This window comes from Lithobates pipiens, unplaced genomic scaffold (assembly GCF_037356315.1).
Source record: "Lithobates pipiens isolate NorthernLeopardFrog02 unplaced genomic scaffold, aLitPip1_a1.2 Scaffold_1, whole genome shotgun sequence".
Taxonomy (NCBI): Eukaryota; Metazoa; Chordata; class Amphibia; order Anura; family Ranidae; genus Lithobates; species Lithobates pipiens.
In genome coordinates, this window is record NW_027507685.1 from 118852440 (window position 1) to 118872800 (window position 20361).

Below are 20361 nucleotides of genomic sequence, written 5' to 3' on the forward strand. Positions count from 1 at the left end.
GCAATGGTCAGGGCCATCTCAGGTAAGGGGCTCATACCAGCCGACACTGCTCTCCTGTGCTAGGGTTCCTGCACAGGAGCATGGTCCCGCTGATTCGGTGAGGAGGGCCGAGAGTGCGGAGCCATGCCCACCTGTGTCCTACCTGAGATAGGGATTCCTCACAGCCTCGCCAGTGGAAGAAGTATGCTGCCTCTTATCTTTTGAGGCTGGAGGGTCCCTGATGGGGCTCCCTGAGTGGTGGCTAACCCTGGGGATCACTTCTGGCCTAAGATACGCAGGAGGCCGTGACCTCCTTACCTGTGGGCGAACAGGGGCAGGTGAAGGTGAAGCTAAAGGCTGTCCTGACCCTGACATCATACCAGCCAGTTGGGAATTCCTCCACTGAGGGCTGGCCATTCGCCACTGTAGTTGTCCTCAGTCGCCATAGCAAGAAATCAATGCCCTATTTTTTATTCACAGAACCAAGGAGGTGCACGTGTCTTTGTCAATGATCTGGCTCCCACTGACCACTAGCAACTCCCAACCTTCTGCTAGACCACTGGTGCCACACCCCAGCCACACCCTTCCCCCCTCGGCCATCCAGTAAGTTAAGCCTACCCACACTACCAATAAGGTAAGCCTACCCAACTGAACCTCTATAACTGCCTGACTGTAGCCTGCCCAGCAACTCAGTGCATGCATTTCCGGGCCTATTACTTTCCTTTTGCTTTAATTTGCTGCATTCTTCTCCTGTGTACTTAAACCAGACAGGGCCAGACAATCAGTATTTCCAGAAGCAGTTCAGAAATGTCGGCCCTTATACTTCTGTCACTTCAAAGCCAATATTCTGAATCTGCATACTTGGATTATACTACTTAGACCTGGCTCAGTCACTTAGGATGTTTCGGCAGAAGATAAATATGCCAGACAGGCATCTAGCACTGTAGAAAGTTGGATTTCTTTTAGGTTCGTTCCAGCAAATTTTTGAGTTTTCTTGTTGTTGTCATGATCAATTCCTGCTTACATTACTTTTTTGCTTCATAGTTATGTTGGCAGGGCCGGATTTGGATAAAATGGGTCCCCAGACAAGCGTTAAACCGAGGCCCCTTTGTTGGCAGGTATAGTTCTTACTCCATCCAGCAGGGGGGATCTTGCCGCTATTCTGATGAAGTGGAGACTCAGGGATGTTTTTCCTCTGGTGCCTACATAGACATCACAAGGAGAGAAGCTGTCTGATTGGACGCTGTCATCCCTGGTGACTTTCCACGGCCATCTTGGTTGGGGCAGCCCTTTTAAAAAGGGGGACCTTGCTGAGGTTTGGCATGCATTTTGGGAGTGGTTAGTGTTGGGACAGGAACCCATTCCATCAGGGAGGTGGGAGAGTGGACACTGGTCATCAGGGAGAGTGATTGAGAGTTAGTGAAATGTTCCAGCGTAAGATACTGATCTCCAGAGTTGCCACTCCAAAACTTCCCATCTCCTCTGTGTGCTGACAATGCCTTCTGCCATGCAAGTATGCCAACCCTCCAGCTGATGCTGTTCCAGTAAAGTGGTTCCTACCTGTGCTGTGGCTTATTGTACCTGAAGATATACCACTGCATAGCTGTGCTCTGTTGCTGTGACATTGCAGTTTAAGCCACCTTATCTACACTGCTAATCTTCGCCTGTGCCATTAGTACCAGCACTCTACTGGGAACTGTTATTGTGCTTATTACTAAAAGTGAATTGTACCTGTTATTGCAAGAGTTACTTTGCCTAATGATTCAAGTTTTATTACGCCTGTTATCGCAAGTTTTGCTAAGTATACTGCAAGTGTTTTGCACCTGTTGCCATCAATGATTATACTAGTACTAACTATAGTGTTCTACAAGCATCCTTGTTACCCTTTAACCTGCATACTTCTAAATACAATAAATGTAAACTTTTTGTGGACTCTGTGTATGCTGTTTCCTTATACTGGGTACCCTACTACTGGCCCCATACCCCACCATGACTGAAAACCACAGCTCCTCTAACATTGCCCAGTTTTTAAGGCATTGAACACTCTACTCCCATGCATCTTTCTAACTTGATGTGATGGGATCGCCAACAGCATGATGAAGTGAGCCCAGCCACCCTGTCCTCTTTTCAGCGGCTGAAAGGATTCCAGGGAGAAGGGCCAGTCTGCTCTTCTCCCCAGCGGTGGGAATGTTCTCGGAGAGAGACAGAGGTTGGCTGGGTGAGTAATGCTATGTTTGGGACAATGTATTTGGGGTACTGTGTGGATACCGGCATTGGGGGACTGGAACTACGGACTAACTTCAAAGTCAACCTGTCTGGGGTCTCCTCCTGTCTTAGTCCCCTGAAAGGGGAGATATGTCACAGGAGTAGGACCCATAATCCCTTGGAGAGGTTGGGAAACCCTTGTTTCAGCTCCCCATGCACCTCCCATGCCTAAGTCAACTTGTGTCTATTAGGGGCACAGGGTGACCGAGAACCCCAGCCTGATCTGTACTAATCGGACTCACTGTGCAACTACTCTGGAATTTTATATATATATATATATATATATATATATATATATATATATATATATATATATATTAGATTTTCTCATACTATGGTATACTCTCTGTTGGGTCATTTGGGGTGTGGCTGTATTCCATTGCTCTATTGTGTCTGTCTCCAATTATTCGCTGAGAGACGTTCTGAAGCAAAAGTATATTTTATGCAAGCAGTGGGTCATACTAAGGAGATATGATACTGCTGATGCTGTAATGGTGCATCTCTTGATGTGCAAAAGAGGTTGATGGCATAGAGGAAGCTTCCGGGGATCCTTAAGGCTCTCATAAAGTAATTTGGCCTTGTTGACTGGACAGCATTTACATTTTGTGAGGCTTTATATGTCAACCTACATAAGATAAGATAGGTACTGGTTGAGCTTTAGGAGTTGGGAGATTCGTATTTGTAGTCTTCAACACAGAGATCCTAAAACAAAGAACAATGGCCAGATTTTAATCCTTCCTCATAATTCCATCAGATCCTCTATCGGGGGACACCGACACCTGACGGCTGTCAGGAAATGTTCCATCCGCTGATAATATCTGTCTTTTGGCGTGCAGTACTGAGGTCCACCAGCAGGTGTCTCCTGGCAGTTTGGAACTGTCAGGAGAGCTTCTACCTGCTGATGTTATGTCATTTTTGGGCTGCAGTACTGGTGTCCTCTAGCGGATGGATCCTGGCAGCGTGGAGCAGACAACACCTCCTGCAATCAGGTGCCACTTGAGGCCAATCACAGGCCTATAAACAGCCAGCAAGCACTCACATGTTTTCCTTGGTTTTGTCCTTGAGCCGTGACCTGCATCCTGTTACCCTGATCCTGAACCTTGATTCCTGCATCCTGATCCTGATCCTGTTGTACCTGATCCTGTCCATTCCTGCATCCCTGGAACCTTGTCCTGCAACCTGATCCCTTTCTCCTTGTCCCCCCATCTGCTGACCTCCTGTTTATGACCCTGGCCTGGCTTGACTCCCCTTTGTTATATATACTGATTGGTTGTCACTATTATTCGGTTTTCTCACTCTGTTTGGTATTGGTGGTGTATTCACATTATGCATTTATCTTAATAAATCACTCACTTTCACCTACTTATGTTTGGTTTACTCTGTTGCAGTCACACAGTTCTGGTCACATCCGGTTTATGACAGAAACCAAGGCCATCCCTGACCAGAAGTGGCTGCACAGAGGAACCACCTCGGTTCTGTTGGCTTTGCTGGAATGAATCCTAATGTGATTTCTTATTATGTTCTGCTGGCGTCAGAGAGTGGTGAGTATCTCTGCCAGACACTGAAAGAGTGGACCAATGGGCAGCTGCTTGAGCTCATCCATTTGGCCCACTCCCTGGTTGACCAGGGCTATATGTTGTTTAGGGATGTGCAGCCTTTGATCCAAATATGTGCTGAGGTAGCCCTGTCCGGTGTTCCAAAGACCAGTGATGATTTTTCTCCCCCTTTCAGTGCTGATCAGGTGGAGTCTCTGGTGTGGCTGTTAGAGGATGATTCTGCATGCTTTTTTGAGCACTATTCCGTTTGTCCCCAGCAGAAGCTTATGGAATGAATTCACTCAGTACAGACCCTTGTTAGACAGGCAGAATGTGATCCGTTCTTTGTCCAACCAATACTCTCAGCATGGTCTGATATGTTACAACTAGGGATGAGCTTGGTGTTTCGAGTCGAACATACGTTCGACACGAACATCGGCTGTTCTCACGTTCGGCGAATACCGAACGTTATGGGCCGTTCACGCCAAATTTGTGTGGCGCTCACGGCCCACAATAGCTGGCTCATGATCACAGCGTCGGCAACGAGGAGAGCCATGATTGGCCACAGGCAGGATTCCTGTGGCCAATCATAGCTCAGGCTGTGTAGTACACGCCCCACACGCCAGCGGGGCGGCCTTGTGTAGTGTGTTGGCATCTGTAGGAGTTAGCGGGTGTTCTCTGTGTACCTTCAACACAGTATACACTGTTTGTTATCGACCGATTTAGCGTTCTAGCTCTTCTGTAATTGAGTTTTCAGTCAGCTGTTGGAGTTTTTGGGTGTTGTCTGTATGCCCTGACCGCAGTATACACCATTATCCACCTATATAGCTAGCTATATTGCTCTTCTGTAATTCAGCTTTCAGTCAGCTGTAGGAGTTTGTGGGTGTTGTCTGCGTGCCCTGACCGCAGTATACACCATTATCCACCTATATAGCTAGCTATATTGCTCTTCTGTAATTCAGCTTTCAGTCAGCTGTAGGAGTTTGTGGGTGTTGTCTGCGTGCCCTGACCGCAGTATACACCATTATCCACCTATATAGCTAGCTATATTGCTCTTCTGTAATTCAGTTTTCAGTCAGCTGTAGGAGTTAGTGGGTGTTCTCTGTGTACCTTCAACACAGTATACACTGTTTGTTATCGACCGATTTAGCATTCTAGCTCTTCTGTAATTGAGTTTTCAGTCAGCTGTAGGAGTTTTTGGGTGTTGTCTGTGTGCCCTGATCGCAGTATACACCATTATCCACCTATATAGCTATCTATATTGCTCTTCTGTAATTCAGCTTTCAGTCAGCTGTAGGAGTTTGTGGGTGTTGTCTGTGTGCCCTGACCGCAGTATACAGCATTATCCACCTATGTAGCTCTTCTCTAATTGAGCCATCTGCCATCTGCAGGAGTTAGTTGGTGTTGTGTGCCTCCAGCACAGCACAGCATACACCGGTATCTACCCTTTAATTCCTGTTGTTCTATAATAAAAGCATCTGCAGGAGTTAGTGGGTGTTGTGTGCCTCCAGGACAATATACACTACCCAATTGCTGGTTTTCCCATCTCCCTTCAGGCCATTACCATGTCTGGAAGGCCTACAAAGAGAGGGAGACAGGCACGAGCCGATAAAAGAGGGCAAGCAGGCTCTGTGTCTAGAGACAACAGTGCTGGTCGTGGATGTGGTGCATCGTCATCAGCACCTGGCCATGGGACACGCTTGTCCTTATTTTCGGCAGCTGGACGTGTTGAGCCGCATCATGTCGAAGACTTGGTAGAGTGGATGACCAAGCCCTCTTCATCTTCCTCATCCTCTCTCACCCAGGCTCAGGGTATTAGCAAAGCAGCTGCCAACGCATCGTCTTCCCTCGTCTCAATGTCATCATCAGTGACTCCTTCCCTAGACCCACCACGTCCTCCTGAGGAGTCCCCTGAACTCTTTGAGCACAGTGTTGGGTACATGCTCCAGGAGGATGCCCAGTGTTTTGTAGGCTCTGATGATGATACTCAGCTAGAGGAAGGCAGTAGCATTAGCGCAGAGAGAGGGGATGCTCAAGAAGGAAAGCAATCTGGCAGTCATGTTCCACAAGCTGCAGCATACTGCCAGGTTTGCTCCAGCGATGAAGAGGGAGGGGATGATGAGGGCACTGACTCCACGTGGGTGCCTGGTAGGAGAGAGGAGGAGGAGGAGGAGGCACATCTCCAACGAGGCAGGATGCCCTCCGGGGGCCAGCTTAGGGGCAATACACCAACTGAATCACACCGCAGAGCTCCACCTGTGCAGGGCGCTGCCTCTGCGCGTTATTCTAAAAGTTCTTTGGTGTGGGCCTTTTTTGAGACGAGTGCATCAGATCGCACCGCTGCTATTTGCAACATATGTCTCAAGCGTATCTCACGTGGCTAAAACATCAGCTGCTTGGGCACCACATGCTTGACCAGACATATGTTGACCTGCCATGCAGCTCGTTGGCAAGCGTACCTCCAAGACCCACACCAAAGAACAAAGCGGACCTCTCCTTGCTCCTCATCAGCTGGCATCTCCAACCCCACTAGACCTTCAGTCCTCTCTGAAACCTGCTCTGAGAGGAATGAAGGTGTAGAATTAGGTGTGTCACAGCCAAGTGCTTCAGGACACTCTGCTAGCAGTACACCCACGTCCGATTATAGCAGGCAAATTTCCCTGCCCCAGCTGCTGGACCGTCGAAAGAAGTTCACTCCCAGCCATCCACATGCCCAGCGGCTGAATGCTAGCTTGGCTAAATTGCTAGCACTTCAACTGCTGCCTTTTCAGTTGGTAGACTCGGCCCCCTTCCGTGAGTTTGTACAATGTGCGGTTCCTCAGTGGCAGGTCCCCAAACGCCACTTTTTCTCACGGAAGGCGATTCCGGCTCACTACCGGCATGTGGAAGGCAATGTCTCGCTGGACAGGGCGGTCAGAGGTAAGGTGCATATTACCGCTGACTCATGGTCCAGCAGGCATGGACAGGGACGTTACCTGTCTTTCACGGCCCATTGGGTCACTCTAATGGCAGCTGGGAAGGATGCAGGACAAGGTGCAGTAGTGTTGGAGGTTGTTCCGCCACCACGCCTCCAAAATTCTACTATTGGTTGTGACACACCTCTCTCCTCCACCCCCTCCTCTTCTTCTTCCTCCATGGCCTCTTCCAGTGCTCTGTCCTCAGAACCAGCGGTGCTCCATAGGCGTTCAAGGGGCTATGCAAGTACGCAGGCTAAACGATGCCATGCCGTGCTTGTGCTGGTTTGTTTGGGGGACAGGAGCCACACTGGGGCAGATGTTTTGTCAGCTCTGCAGGGGCAAGCCAAGAGGTGGTTGACGCCACGCAAGCTTAAGCCAGGATTGGTGGTTTGCGACAATGGCACCAACCTCCTCTCCACCCTCAGACAGGAACAACTGACTCATGTGCCCTGTGTGGCTCACGTCCTTAACCTGGTGGTGCAGCGGTTCTTGGGCAGGTACCCGGGCTTACAGGATGTCCTAAAGCAGGCCAGGAAAGTCTGTGTGCATTTTTGCCGATCATTTAATGCCTGTGCTCGGCTGGCTGAGCTCCAAAAGAAGTTGAACCTGCCCAAGAACCGCCTTATATGTGACATGCCCACCAGATGGAACTCAACGTTGGCCACGCTGCAGCAGCTGCACACGCAGCAGAGGGCCATCAATGAGTACCTGTGCGACTACGGCACCAGGACAGGGTCAGGGGAGCTTGTTTTTTTTACACCACGCCAGTTTGGCATGATCAGGGATACATGCACTGTCCTGTCACCGTTTCAGGAGGACACAAGGATGGTGAGCAGTGACAGTGCATGCACCAGGTGACACTGTACCTCTTGTCCACCTATTGGAGCATACGCTGCGTGGAATAATGGACAGGGTACTTGAGGCAGAACAGAGGCAGGAAGAGGTGGACTTCCTTGCCTCTCAAGGCCCCCTTTATCGAGTATTCTTGCTGTCCCACCCATCACACAGGACGAGGAGGAGGAGGAGGAGGAGGAGGAGGAGGATTGTGTCAGCGTGGAGATGGAGGCTGGCACTCAGCAGCAGCAGCAGTCTTGTAGGGATGATTTACAGTCCCAAGAAACCCGTTGACTTGTACGTGGCTGGGAGGAGGTAGCTGCGGATCATGTCCTTAGTGACCCAGAGGACTCTGGACCGAATGCCTCTGCTAACCTACGCTGCATGGCCTCCCTGATCCTGCAAAGCCTGCGGAAAGGATCCTCGTATTCTTCGGATCAAGGAGAGGGACCATTACTGGCTGGCCACTCTCCTTGATCCACGGTACAAGGGTAAGGTTGCCGACCTTATCTTGCCATCGCAGAGGGAGCAGAGGATGAGACATCCCCGGGAGGCCTTGCAGAAAGGTCTGTGCAATGTGTTCCCAGAGACTGGGAGGTTACGAACTCCTGGTCCTGGACAATGTGTTGCTGAGACATCGGTCAGAAGGAGCGGTGGAGAAGGTGGCCGTCTGACCGATGGTTCCAGCAACCATTGCCAGCGTCTGATTTACATGGTGAAGGAATACCTAGGGGCAAGGCCAGACTTGGACACCTTTCCCACCAAAAATCCTCTGGCTTACTGGGTCTTGAGGATGGATCACTGGGCAGAGCTTGCACAGTATCCAATTGAGCTACTGGCCTGTCCTGCATCCAGCGTTCTTTCGGAACGCACCTTCAGTGCTGCTGGTGGCTTTGTTACCGATCACAGGGTGTGCTTGTCCACCGACTCAGTTGATCAACTGACCTTCATAAAGATGAATCAGTCTTGGATCACCCACAGCTACCAAGCACCTGAAGCTAATGTAACCAAATATTTTTTTTTTTTAAATATCACATCCCTTCAAGACTGCCTATGCTGATGCTGAGTGACTGTCCTGTTATGTTGATTGTCTATCCTCTTCCTCCTCCGCTGATATGTTGGAAGAACATTTTTGGTTCTGGGTGATGCCACCAGCCCAATTTTTCAGCCCCTGTTTAACAGGGACGTTTAATTACAATTTTTGATGCAATGCTTTGCAGCACGGCTCATTCCTGCACTACAACTAGAGTATATGGGAGAGGTTGCAGTGTCGTGGGACCAGTGCCTAAGGCCCAATTTTTCAGCCCCTGTTTAACAGGGGCGTTTAATTACAATTTTTGATGCAATGCTTTGTAGCAGGGCTCATTCATGCACTACAACTAGAGTATATGGGATAGGTTGCAGTGTCGTGGCACTAGCACCAGTGCCTAAGGCCCAATTTTTCAGCCCCTGTTTAACAGGGGCATGTAATTACAATTCTTGATATAATATTTCACAGCAGGGCCCCTTCCTGTGCCCACCGAGAGTAACTGTGAGGACTTATAGTGTTGTGGCACCAGCACCACCAGCACCACAACCACCAAAGGCCCAATTTTTCTACCACTGTTCAACAATGGCATGTAATTACAATTCTTGATATAATCGTTCACAGCAGGGTGCTCCAGCGCCCACCAAGAGTCCCTTTGAGGGCTTACAATGTTGTGTCCGCCATTTCTGCAGAGCATATAGGGCAGGCCCCTACTTTCAAACATCCAACTTACAAACGTCTCCTACTTGCAAACGGAAGGAGACAACAGGAAGTGAGATGAAAAAAGACGGACGGCAAAACAAATTATACAGGGGTGATAACCCTTCCCTATGTTTTCCAAAAAGCTTAAAAATAGATTTTTTGACTGGAGCGATACTTTAAAAATGTACCAGTTGAAAATTACAAACAGATTCTACTTAACACAACAAATCTACACAGTCCCTGTCTTGTTTGCACCACCTGTATACTGCTGTTCTGAGTATATAGGGCCTGGGGGCCCCACGCCTTTCCTTTTTTTAAAATGGATTGGGTACGGGGTTCCCCTTAATATCCGTACAAGACCCAAAGGGGCTGGTAATGGGCAGGGGGGGCTACTCATGCCCTTTTTCTCAATGATTTTTATCCATATTGCCGAAACCAGATATTACATTAAAAACGCAAGCCGTTTTTAAATGACTTTTTTTCCGTTAAATGTCATTTTGTGCAGGGACTGTTCTAAACACGGGAAACATGTGGCACTTCACAGGCATACTATAGAAACCTCCCAGGCACAATATTTAAAGGAATATTTCACTTTTTTTCACTTTAATCTTCATTAAAATCAGTGCTCCCGAAAAAACGTCAGTTTTTTTGACCCATGTCCCCTGGGGCAGGAGCCAGGTCCCCAAACCCTTTTTAGGACAATATCTTGCATATTAGCCATTAAAATTAGCACTTTTTATTTCGAACGTTCGAGTACCATAGACTTCAATGGGGTTCTAAAGTTCCTACGAATTTTAGGTCCATTGGAAAGTTCTGGTGCGAACCGAACCAGGGGGTGTTCGGCTCATCCCTAGTTGCAACCAGCCCCAACCAATTCACAACAAACCACCTCTGCCATCAGACACTTGCCTGCCCAAAAGTCTGTTTCCCCCATCAACTATGCTGAACCCAGTAGCAGCCCAGTATACGTTTCTTCCAACCAAATACTCACATCCGGTCTCTGCTCCCTGTACCTATCCTGCATACAACCCTCCTGCCTCTTCTCAGCTGCCTACTAATCCACAAGAACTTACCCCAGCTGCTGTTACCTCCTCTCTGCCATATCCCAAGCCTCCTTTCCAGTCTGCTGCACCCCCCAACTACAGAGCCGGAGGTGCCAGAGTTCCAGTCAGAGGTGCCAGAGCCAGCGTTCCAGCCTGAAGAGCCAGAGCCATCGTTCCAGCCTGAAGAGCCAGTGTTTGTTTCCCGGTCTGAGGGTGTTTTGCCTGTTTCCCCGCCTGATGTGCCACTGCCTGCTGCCCAGCTCGATGACCTGGGGCCTGCTGCCCAGCCCAATGACCCGGAGCCTGCTGTCCAGTTCGATGACCTGGAGTCCGCTGCCCAGCTCGATGACCCGGAGCCTGCTGTCTGCCTTGATGTGCCTGCTGCCCAGCCTGATGTGCCACTGTCTACTACCCATCTTGATGCACCTGTGTCTGCTGCCCAGCTTGATGACCCGGAGCCTGCTGCCCAGCCTGATGACCCGGAGCCTGCTGTCCAGCCCGATGACCCAGAGCCTGATGTGCCACTGTCTGCTGCCCGGCCTGATGTGCCACTGTCTGCTGCCTGGCCTGATGTGCCTCTGTCTGCTGCCCGGCCTGATGTGCCACTGTCTGCTGCCCAGCCTGATGTGCCACTGTCTGCTGCCCGGCCTGATGTGCCTCTGTCTGCTGCCCAGCTTGAAGTGCCCACTGCCCAGCTTGAAGTGCCCACTGCCCAGCTTGATGTACCTGCTGCCCAGCTTGAAGTGCCCATGCCTGCTGCCCTGCTTGATGTGCATGCTGCCCAGCTTGATGTGCCCGCGTCTGCTGCCCAGCTTGATGTGCCTGCACCTGCTTCCCAGCTTGATGTGCCCATGCCGGATGCCCCGCTTGATGTGCTGGCTGCCCTGCCTGATGTGCCCATGCTGGCTGCCCAGCCTGATGTGCCTGTTGCCCAGTTCAAGGTGCCTGCCGCCCAGCTCGATGACCCGGAGCCTGCCACCCAGCTCGATGACCCAGAGCCCGCTATCTGCCCTGAAGTACCTGATGCCCAGCCTGATGTACCCCTATCCATTGTTCTGCTTGATGCCATAGACTATGGACAATTACATCCAGTTGGAGCGTCCGGAGGCCGCTCCTTTGAGGGGGGGTACTGTCAGGAAATGTTCCATCTGCTGATAATATCTGTCTTTTGGTGTGCAGTACTGAGGTTCACCAGCAGGTGTCTCCTGGCAGTTTAGAACTGTCAGGAGAGCTTTTCCCTGCTGATGTTATGTCATCTTTGGGCTGCAGTACTGGCGTCCACCAGCGGATGGATCCTGGCAGTGTGGAGCAGATAGCACCTCCTGCAATCAGGTGTCACTTGAGGCCAATCACAGGCCTATAAAAAACCAGCAAGCACTCACATGTTTGCCTTGGTTTTGTCCTTGAGCCCTGACCTGCATCCTGTTACCCTGATCCTGAACCTTGATTCCTGCATCCTGACCCTGTTGTACCTGATCCTGTCCATTCCTGCATCCCTGGAACCTTGTCCTGCAACCTGATCCCTTTCTCCTTGTCCCCCCATCTGTTGACCTCCTGTTTATGACCCTGGCCTGGCTTGACTACAATTCTGGAAACCCCTTTGTTATTTATACTGATTGGTTGTCACTGATATTCAGTTTTCTCACTCTGTTTGGTATTGGTGGTGTATTCACATTATGCATTTATCTTAAAAAATCATTTACTTTCACCTACTTATGTTTGGTTTACTCTGTCGCAGTAACACAGTTCTGGTCACATCCGGTTTATGACAATGGCCTTCAGGCCGACAGGTGGACGGTTCCTCCCCCATCTGTGGAACGCATTGTCGCCAAAGCAATATCCAACTGCGCCGGCTAGACGCCATGTCGTTTAGGTCCCGTCCCTTTCTCAGCTCTCTCCCTGCCTATGGTTGCCCCCCCCCCCCCCCCCCCCGGGCAGGAGAGACAGTGGGATTTGTACTTCTTCCCATTTTCTGGTCTGCGGTACGATCGGAATGTGGATTGGGGGTTATTTGCATGTGAATCCTTCAGCATGCATTCACCCATGGCATTTAGTATTTAGATGGACTTGCTCCAATCTCTCCGGATTTGTAATCCGGGCAATCCGAGCAACTCCAGGAATCCTCCCTCCCACTCACACCTTACAAGACTAATCATGGCAGCTGTGCTTCCCTATATAAGATGCTTTCCCCCCCAGCCTCTCATTAGCGGTTCATCCCTCCATGTGAGAGGAACGCTGTGAGGAGGATCATGGTATGATTACAGGTATAGGATACTATTCCCTTTCTTTCTTGTTTGTTTTAAATATAAGCAGCCTTTCCTCTGAGATTAACTTTTAGTTTGTTTGTTTGGATTAGGCTTTCATCAGTTGTCAACCTCTCCTTTTTGAGACGTGCTTTAAAGCCTATTTCATACACCATCTTTCACTATAATTGAAACCAATTGTCAGGGTCGTTACCTGGATGGTCACGGTGCTGCCCGTGTTGGTGTGCGCCGATGTCCTGCGGTGCGTGCTGGGGTGCGTGTTCCTGTGCGCGCGGTGTTGCGCGCTCCTGTGGGCGCTGGTGCGCGTCGGTGTGTGCCCTCGCGTGCCCCTGCTGGCGCCGGTGCGCGTCAGCGCGCGCCGGTACGCGCTGTTGTGGGCACTTTGGGTACCGCTGGTGTGTCTCCCGGCGTTCGGGTGCGCACGCGGGTGCGCGGTGCTTGGCGCCAATCGGCCTATTTAGGTCTGCTGCTGACATCTTTCAGGTGCTGCCTGATCAACAGCTTCTCGGTTCCTGTCCCGTTGTCCGTATCCTGTGTTCCTGTTTGCTGATCCCCTGACGACCCGGCTCTCCTTAGACACCTCTGACCTCTGCCTGCACCTGACCTCGGCCTGTTTGACCTCTCTTTTGCCTGCTCCTTCTGTGCCTCTGCTGCCCGCCTGTTACCATACCCTGCCTGCACCCGGACCTGCCTGCTCTGCTCCTGCTCCATACCCAGTTTGCCTGTGTCTTACCTACACACCTGCTGCTGGAAGTTTCCTGCAAGTTCCTGCTCCTGGAGCCATACCACAGGCTCTCTTACCACTCCGCACTCTCAGCCACCTGTCTGCTCTATCAGGGGTTGTAAGTCGGACACGTACGGGAGACCACCCTCTGCCCAAGCAGACTCATCGGTTCAATAAGTGCCAGCCTGACAGTATCAGGCAGCCATGACTGAGTCCGGGCAGGGGGCCTCCCCTATGGATGAGTTATGCAGACATTTGGCCGGTCTGACCCAAGCCGTGAAGAGTCTCCAGGATAGCTACTCAAGGTTGGAGGAGCAAGTCCAAGCCTTGTCCTCCTCATCTAACCCTCAAGGAACCTCTCCCACCGGTCTTTCATCTGCACCCTCCGTAGTGATGCTTCCTCCAGAGCCAAGGGTACCTACGCCCGAGAGGTTTTCTGGCGATCGTACCAAGTATTGTGCGTTTCGCAACTCTTGCGAACTGTACTTCGCACTGCAGCCCCGGACATTCTCTCTAGAGGCAACCAAGGTGGGCTTTGTAATATCCCTGTTGTCCGGCGAGCCTCAGACCTGGGCCCACCGTTTGCTGGAGCAGAAATCTGGAACCCTGGATAGCCTTGACAACTTCTTCCTGGCCATGTCTCAGCTATATGAGGACCCCCAGTTGACTGCGACTGCAGAAGCCGCACTGCACTCTCTCCAACAAGGTCGCAGAGCGGCCGAGGACTATGCAGTGGAATTCCGCCGTTGGAGCTCCGACACGGATTGGAATGACGCCGCCTTGCGCCACCAATTTCGGATGGGACTTTCTGACCCCCCTTAAGGATGAGTTGGCACGGGTAGGAATACCACAAACCCTGGATGAGTTAGTCAACCTCTCCATTCAGATTGATCGCCGGTTAAGGGAACGCCGGTCGGAGAGGTCCTCCAGCCACTTCCGTCCCACCTGGGTGCTCCCCAAGGTTCCCAGTTCTGCTGGTCAGTTCTCTTCTACCTCTTCTGCTCCCGCTCTGGAAGCTCCTGAACCAATGCAGCTCGGGTTACTTCGGCCCTCGTTGACCCCTGAAGAAAAGCAGCGCAGACGTGCCCATAACTTATGTCTCTACTGTGGGGAACCTGGGCACTATGTCAGGGCTTGCCCCAACAAGACACGTAAGTGTGTTTCCTCTTCCTTCATGTGTGCCTCTGTTCTACGAAAACCCACTTCTCACCTTGCCCTTCTCCTCACTTTGCAGCTTCCAGGAGGGAGTTTCCCAGTGTCAGCCATCATTGATTCCGGAGCATGCAGCTGCTTTATCGATCTGACTTTCGCTGCCAACCATCGCATCTCACTCATACCTAAGGCTCAGAGGCTTGCTGTACATCTAGCCGATGGCTCCGCTCTTAGTTCCGGTCCTGTCACGCAAGAGACTGTCCCTTTGCTGGCTACTATGGGCACCTGTCACCAGGAGCACCTACGTCTGGATGCCATCTCTTCCCCCTTGTTTCCCATTATCCTGGGGATACCCTGGTTGCAGGCCCACAATCCAAGCATTAACTGGGCCACAGGAGAAGTCAAGTTTCTTTCCGAGTACTGTCAACAACACTGCTTGGCCCAACCAACATACAATTCCTCTCAACTTCTCTGTTTGGATGTCGATCCGAAATTGCATCAGTCCGTTCCTGAACCCTATAAGGACTTTCTGGATGTATTCAGTAAGAAAGGGGCAGACACTCTTCCCCCCCACAGGCCTTATGACTGCCCTATTGAACTGTTACCAGGTACTGAAGTCCCTTTTGGGAGAATTTTTCCATTAACGGAGCAGGAGTTAGGCACGCTGAAGGAGTATATTGATGAAAACCTGAAAAAAGGGTCTACTTCCCCTGCCGGTGCTGGCATTTTTTTAGTCGAAAAAAAGGACCATTCCTTACGTCCCTGCATTGACTATCGGGAATTGAACAAGATAACTGTCAAAAAACGTTATCCTTTACCCCTAGTACCCGAGTTAATCCAAAGGCTGGGGTCTGCAGTCATCTTTTCGAAATTGGATCTTCGTGGAGCTTACAATTTAATCCGTATCCGAGAAGGAAACGAGTGGAAGACAGCGTTCCGTACTCGTTTTGGGCACTTCGAGTACCTTGTCATGCCCTTCGGGTTGTGTAATGCACCCGCGACCTTTCAACATTTTGTCAACGACATCTTTCGCGACTACCTGGATCTATATGTAATTGCATACCTGGACGATATCCTAATCTTTTCCTCATCATTGGAAGACCATCGTAGACATGTCCGTAGCGTGTTAGCTCGTCTCAGGGTACACGGGCTCTACGCAAAACTCAAAGTGTGAGTTTGAACGCCAGTCCATCCAATTCCTGGGCCTGGTTATATCTGTGGAGGACATCAAGATGGATCCCCAAAAAGTATCTGCCATCCTGGACTGGCCTGCGCCTGTGGACAAGAAGGGTGTACAACGCTTCGTCGGCTTTTCCAACTTCTACCGGAAATTTATCAGGGGTTTCTCTGCAATTATTGCTCCCATCACCGAACTGACCAGGCAGGGTACCCCATTCTCTTGGACCCCTGAGGCTCAGCTGGCCTTTGAAAAACTCAAGATGCTATTTACTTCTGCCTCTATTCTGAAACATCCGGACCCAGCCTTACCCTTCGTTCTTGAAGTGGATGCTTCGGAAATCGCTGTGGGGGCGGTGTTATCCCAACGGCAGGGTGCCAAGGCCCTTCTTTTTCCGGTGGCGTTCTTTTCTCGCAAACTGTCGTCATCGGAAAGGAACTATGATGTTGGGGACCGAGAACTTCTGGCCATTAAGGCGGCTCTGGAGGAGTGGCGTTATCTATTGGAAGCTGCTGCACATCCCATCCTGGTCTACACCGACCATAAAAACCTGGAATATTTGAGAACTGCCAAAAGACTTATGCCGCGTACACACGAGCGGACTTTTCAACATCCAAAGTCCGAAGGACTGAGTCCGTCAGACTATCCGATCGTGTGTGGGCTGCAACGGACTTTTGACTCACCAAAGTCCGAAGGACTTTAGAATATGGAACATGCTTCAAATTTTTCCGAAGGAACTCCGCCGGACCCGGTCCCCTTCGAAAAATCCGCTCGTGTGTATGCTACTCCGACGGACTAAATCCGACGCTAGGGCAGCTATTGGCTACTGGCTATGAACTTCCTTATTCGAGTCGGGTCGTACGTCATCACGTTCGAATCCGTCGGAGTTTAGTGTGATCGTGTGTGGTCAAGTCCGTTCGGCCAAAAAGTCTGTCAGAACTCCGTCGGAATTCCAGCAGAACTCCGACGGAACTCCTTTGGAAGTCTGTCGGACATAAGTCCTCTCGTGTGTACGGGGCTTTAGACCACGGCAAGCCAGATGGGCTCTTTTTTTTTCCCGGTTTCAATTCCACATCACCTATAGACCTGGTTCTAAGAACGTCAAGCCGGATGCCCTATCACGTATGTTTTCTAACCCTGAAAAGACTCGGCCTCCTGATACAATTCTCCCTTCTGGGAACTTCCTGCTCCTCCAAGGGGACCTTATCTCCCGGATCAGACAGGCTTCTGTTGGAATGCCCCCGAGCCCTGAGGTCAGCTGTAGTGAGGGGTTGTTCTGGCATAAAGACAAGATTGTGGTCACTGAAGCCTTGAAGGTGAACGTGTTGGAACTCTGCCACGACCATAAAATGGCCGGACACTTTGGTACCCTGAAGACTGCCGAACTGGTTCAGCGCACCTTCTGGTGGCCTCAACTTCTTAAGGATTGCAAGGACTATGTGGACTCGTGTAGCACTTGCGCCCGAAGTAAAAACAGCCGGACACGGGCTTGGGGTCTACTGAAACCTTTGCCTGTCCCAGAGAGACCGTGGAAAATGATTTTGATGGACTTTATCGTGGAACTTCCCCTATCCGAGGGGTTCTCTACTATCTTTGTTGTTGTAGATAGGCTGTCCAAAATGGCCCACTTCCTCCCGATGAGGAGCACCCCCTCGGCAATGGAGACGGCCAAGATCTTTATCAAATAAATTGTAAGGCTGCATGGGATCCCGGCAAGTATTTTTTCCGATCGAGGCGCCCAATTCACCTCAAGGTTTTGGAGAGCGCTCTGCGGGTCTCTTGAAATTGAATTGGCCTTTTCCTCCGCTTATCACCCCCAGACAAATGGACAAACGGAGAGAACCAATCAGTCCCTGGAGCAGTACATCCGCTGTTTTTCTTCTTTCTCGCAAGATGACTGGGTCTCGCTACTACCTATGGCGGAGTTTGCATATAACAACTCCTTGCATTCCGCCATCAACCAAACACCGTTCTTTGCCAACTACGGCTTCCACCCAGCCTTTTTACCCAGCTCAGTCCCAGAATGCCTTGTTCCGGCAGTTTCCGAGACATTGGACTTCTTTTCTAAAAACAACCAACTCCTAAAGGAAACTATGGCCCGGTCCCAGGAATGCTATAAACGGGCGTTTGACAAGAAGAGACGTGGAGAACTCGTTCTGGCGCCCGGCAGCCAAGTATGGTTATCTACAGCCAACCTTAAGATGGCCTGTCCCTCCAGGAAGTTAGGCCCTAAATTCATGGGCCCTTTTTCAGTAAAGAGGAGGATAAATGAAGTTGCCTATGAACTTAACCTGCCTGACTCTTTTAGAGTGCACCCGGTCTTTCACGTGACCTTACTGAAACCCGTTACCCCAAATCCCTTTGCTGACCGCACTACTGACCCACCCGAACCTGTTATAGTGGACAATGAAGAGGAGTTTGAGGTTGAAGCAATCCTTGATTGTAGGAAGAGGGGTAATGTAACCCAGTACCTTATCAAGTGGAAGGGTTATGGACCTGAAGACAACTCCTGGGAGCCCGAGGGCAATCTGCATGCTCAAGAACTTTTGCGGGCCTTCAAGAACCGCCAGGTTTCCAGATCGGCTCACCTGGGCAGCCCGAGTCTGCCCTTAAGGAGGGGGCACTGTCAGGGTCGTTACCTGGATGGTCGCGGTGCTGCCCGTGTTGGTGTGCGCCGATGTCCTGCGGTGCGTGCTGGGGTGCGTGTTCCTGTGCGCGCGGTGTTGCGCGCTCCTGTGGGCGCTGGTGCGTGTCGGTGTGTGCCCTCGCGTGCCCCTGCTGGCGCCGGTGCGCGTCAGCGCGCGCCGGTACGCGCTGTTGTGGGCACTTCGGGTACCGCTGGTGTGTCTCCCGGCGTTCGGGTGCGCGCGCGTCTATGCGCCCGCGGTGCTTGCCGCCAATCGGCGTATTTAGGTCTGCTGCTGACATCTTTCAGGTGCTGCCTGATCAACAGCTTCTCGGTTCCTGTCCCGTTGTCCGTATCCTGTGTTCCTGTTTGCTGATCCCCTGACGACCCGGCTCTCCTTAGACACCTCTGACCTCTGCCTGCACCTGACCTCGGCCTGTTTGACCTCTCTTTTGCCTGCTCCTTCTGTGCCTCTGCTGCCCGCCTGTTACCATACCCTGCCTGCACCCGGACCTGCCTGCTCTGCTCCTGCTCCGTACCCAGTTTGCCTGTGTCCTACCTACACACCTGCTGCTGGAAGTTTCCTGCAAGTTCCTGCTCCTGGAGCCATACCACAGGCTCTCTTACCACTCCGCACTCTCAGCCACCTGTCTGCTCTATCAGGGGTTGTAAGTCGGACACGTACGGGAGACCACCCTCTGCCCAAGCGGACTCATCGGTTCGGTAAGTGCCAGCCTGACACCAATGATTGACGTTTGGGAATTAATCATCCCCCTGCTCGCAATGGAGCTTTAAATAAGTCTGTTTCCATTTCAGTACATTTACCTGGTGAGCTATTTGTAATATACATTTTGTTGTTTTGAGGATTATACCCCCTCTCCCTTTTTTCCTTTTTTTTGTTTTTTTGTTTTTTTTTGTATGTGTTATTGTATACTCTATCAACCATCTGCATATATATAATGGCTCCTCCATCTTTGTTCATTTAGGTGGGGAGAAAGATTTCCACGGGCACCCAGGCCTCACTTGTCCCACTGGGCCGGTGTTTTTCCATTACCAGTCCTTTCCGGTAAGCTGAGGGGTATGTTGTTGAAATTTTGTTTTTTAACATCATTTGATAATGTTACCTAGACAGTTAACTCCATTTACTTGTGGTTTTTCCACATTTAGACACACCAGGCGCAAAATATGACTGCACACTAGGTGATATATACAGTTAATATGACTGCTTTTTTTGTTGTTGTTTTTTTTATTGCAGTATATTTAGTTTATCAACATTTGCTGTAACATATATGTACTCCTGATGAGTACCTGCTATGTATGCAAATTTAGTTTTTGCCCAAAACTGTAGTTGAGTTTTGGGGTTAATTGTGTGAAATTATGCTTTGGCATCAGATTGGCTGGGTTGTATCAAGGTTCTGCCTGGTCATAGGTGGGGTTTGCACCTGTGAGACGCATTAGAACGCAGTCTGGTTGGACGCATTGGGTACCAATCTCTCTCTCTGAGCCAATCAGTGGGCACGTTGGTTCCGCTGCGTATTCCGGGAAAGGGTACTTAAGGTGCTGAAGTCACGTGGTTATGGGTTCCGGTCCACAAGTTGTTGCTGACTCTATGGTCCTCTTGACCAGCCCCTAGAGGCCCTCATGGCCTGGGGTGCGGATCCATCCATTTCCGAGCCTCTGAACTGACTAGTTCGAGGCACAGTAACTTGAGGGAGGATTCTAAGGTGTTCCGGTGCCGTCTCGGGTTTGGAGAGGCCCAGCAACTCAACAAGCAACCAGGGGAGGACTCCTCAGTAAGAGGGCCATGCACGAGGCTGGCTGCTCGGTAAGAGCCTGGAAGCTGAGCTGTTAAGGACAATTATTGAATCTGCATTTCTTATGGTATCGCCAGACCGGCTGCAAGATTCTGGTAGAGTAAGAAAGTTCTACCTCTATCCTTCCGTTTGCAACTAAGTTTTCAACCAAGTCTGTGGCAGAGACTTTGCTAAGCTAAAATTACTTGTTGGCTGCTAGTATCCATAAACAAGGATCTATCCGACAGTTAAGAATCCAGTTGTGAGTGGCTATTCCCTGGAT

General features: G+C 50.6%; 1 long non-coding RNA gene across 1 annotated transcript in view; it reads left to right on the forward strand.

Moving 5' to 3' along the window:
* The first annotated feature begins 1950 nt into the window (after positions 1-1950).
* Positions 1951-20361, forward strand: part of LOC143988307 (uncharacterized) — a 33820-nt gene continuing 15409 nt past the window's right edge. The window contains exons 1-2 of the long non-coding RNA XR_013276822.1: positions 1951-2197; positions 19272-19351. This is a non-coding gene — a long non-coding RNA (uncharacterized LOC143988307). The remainder of the gene's footprint in view (positions 2198-19271; positions 19352-20361) is intronic.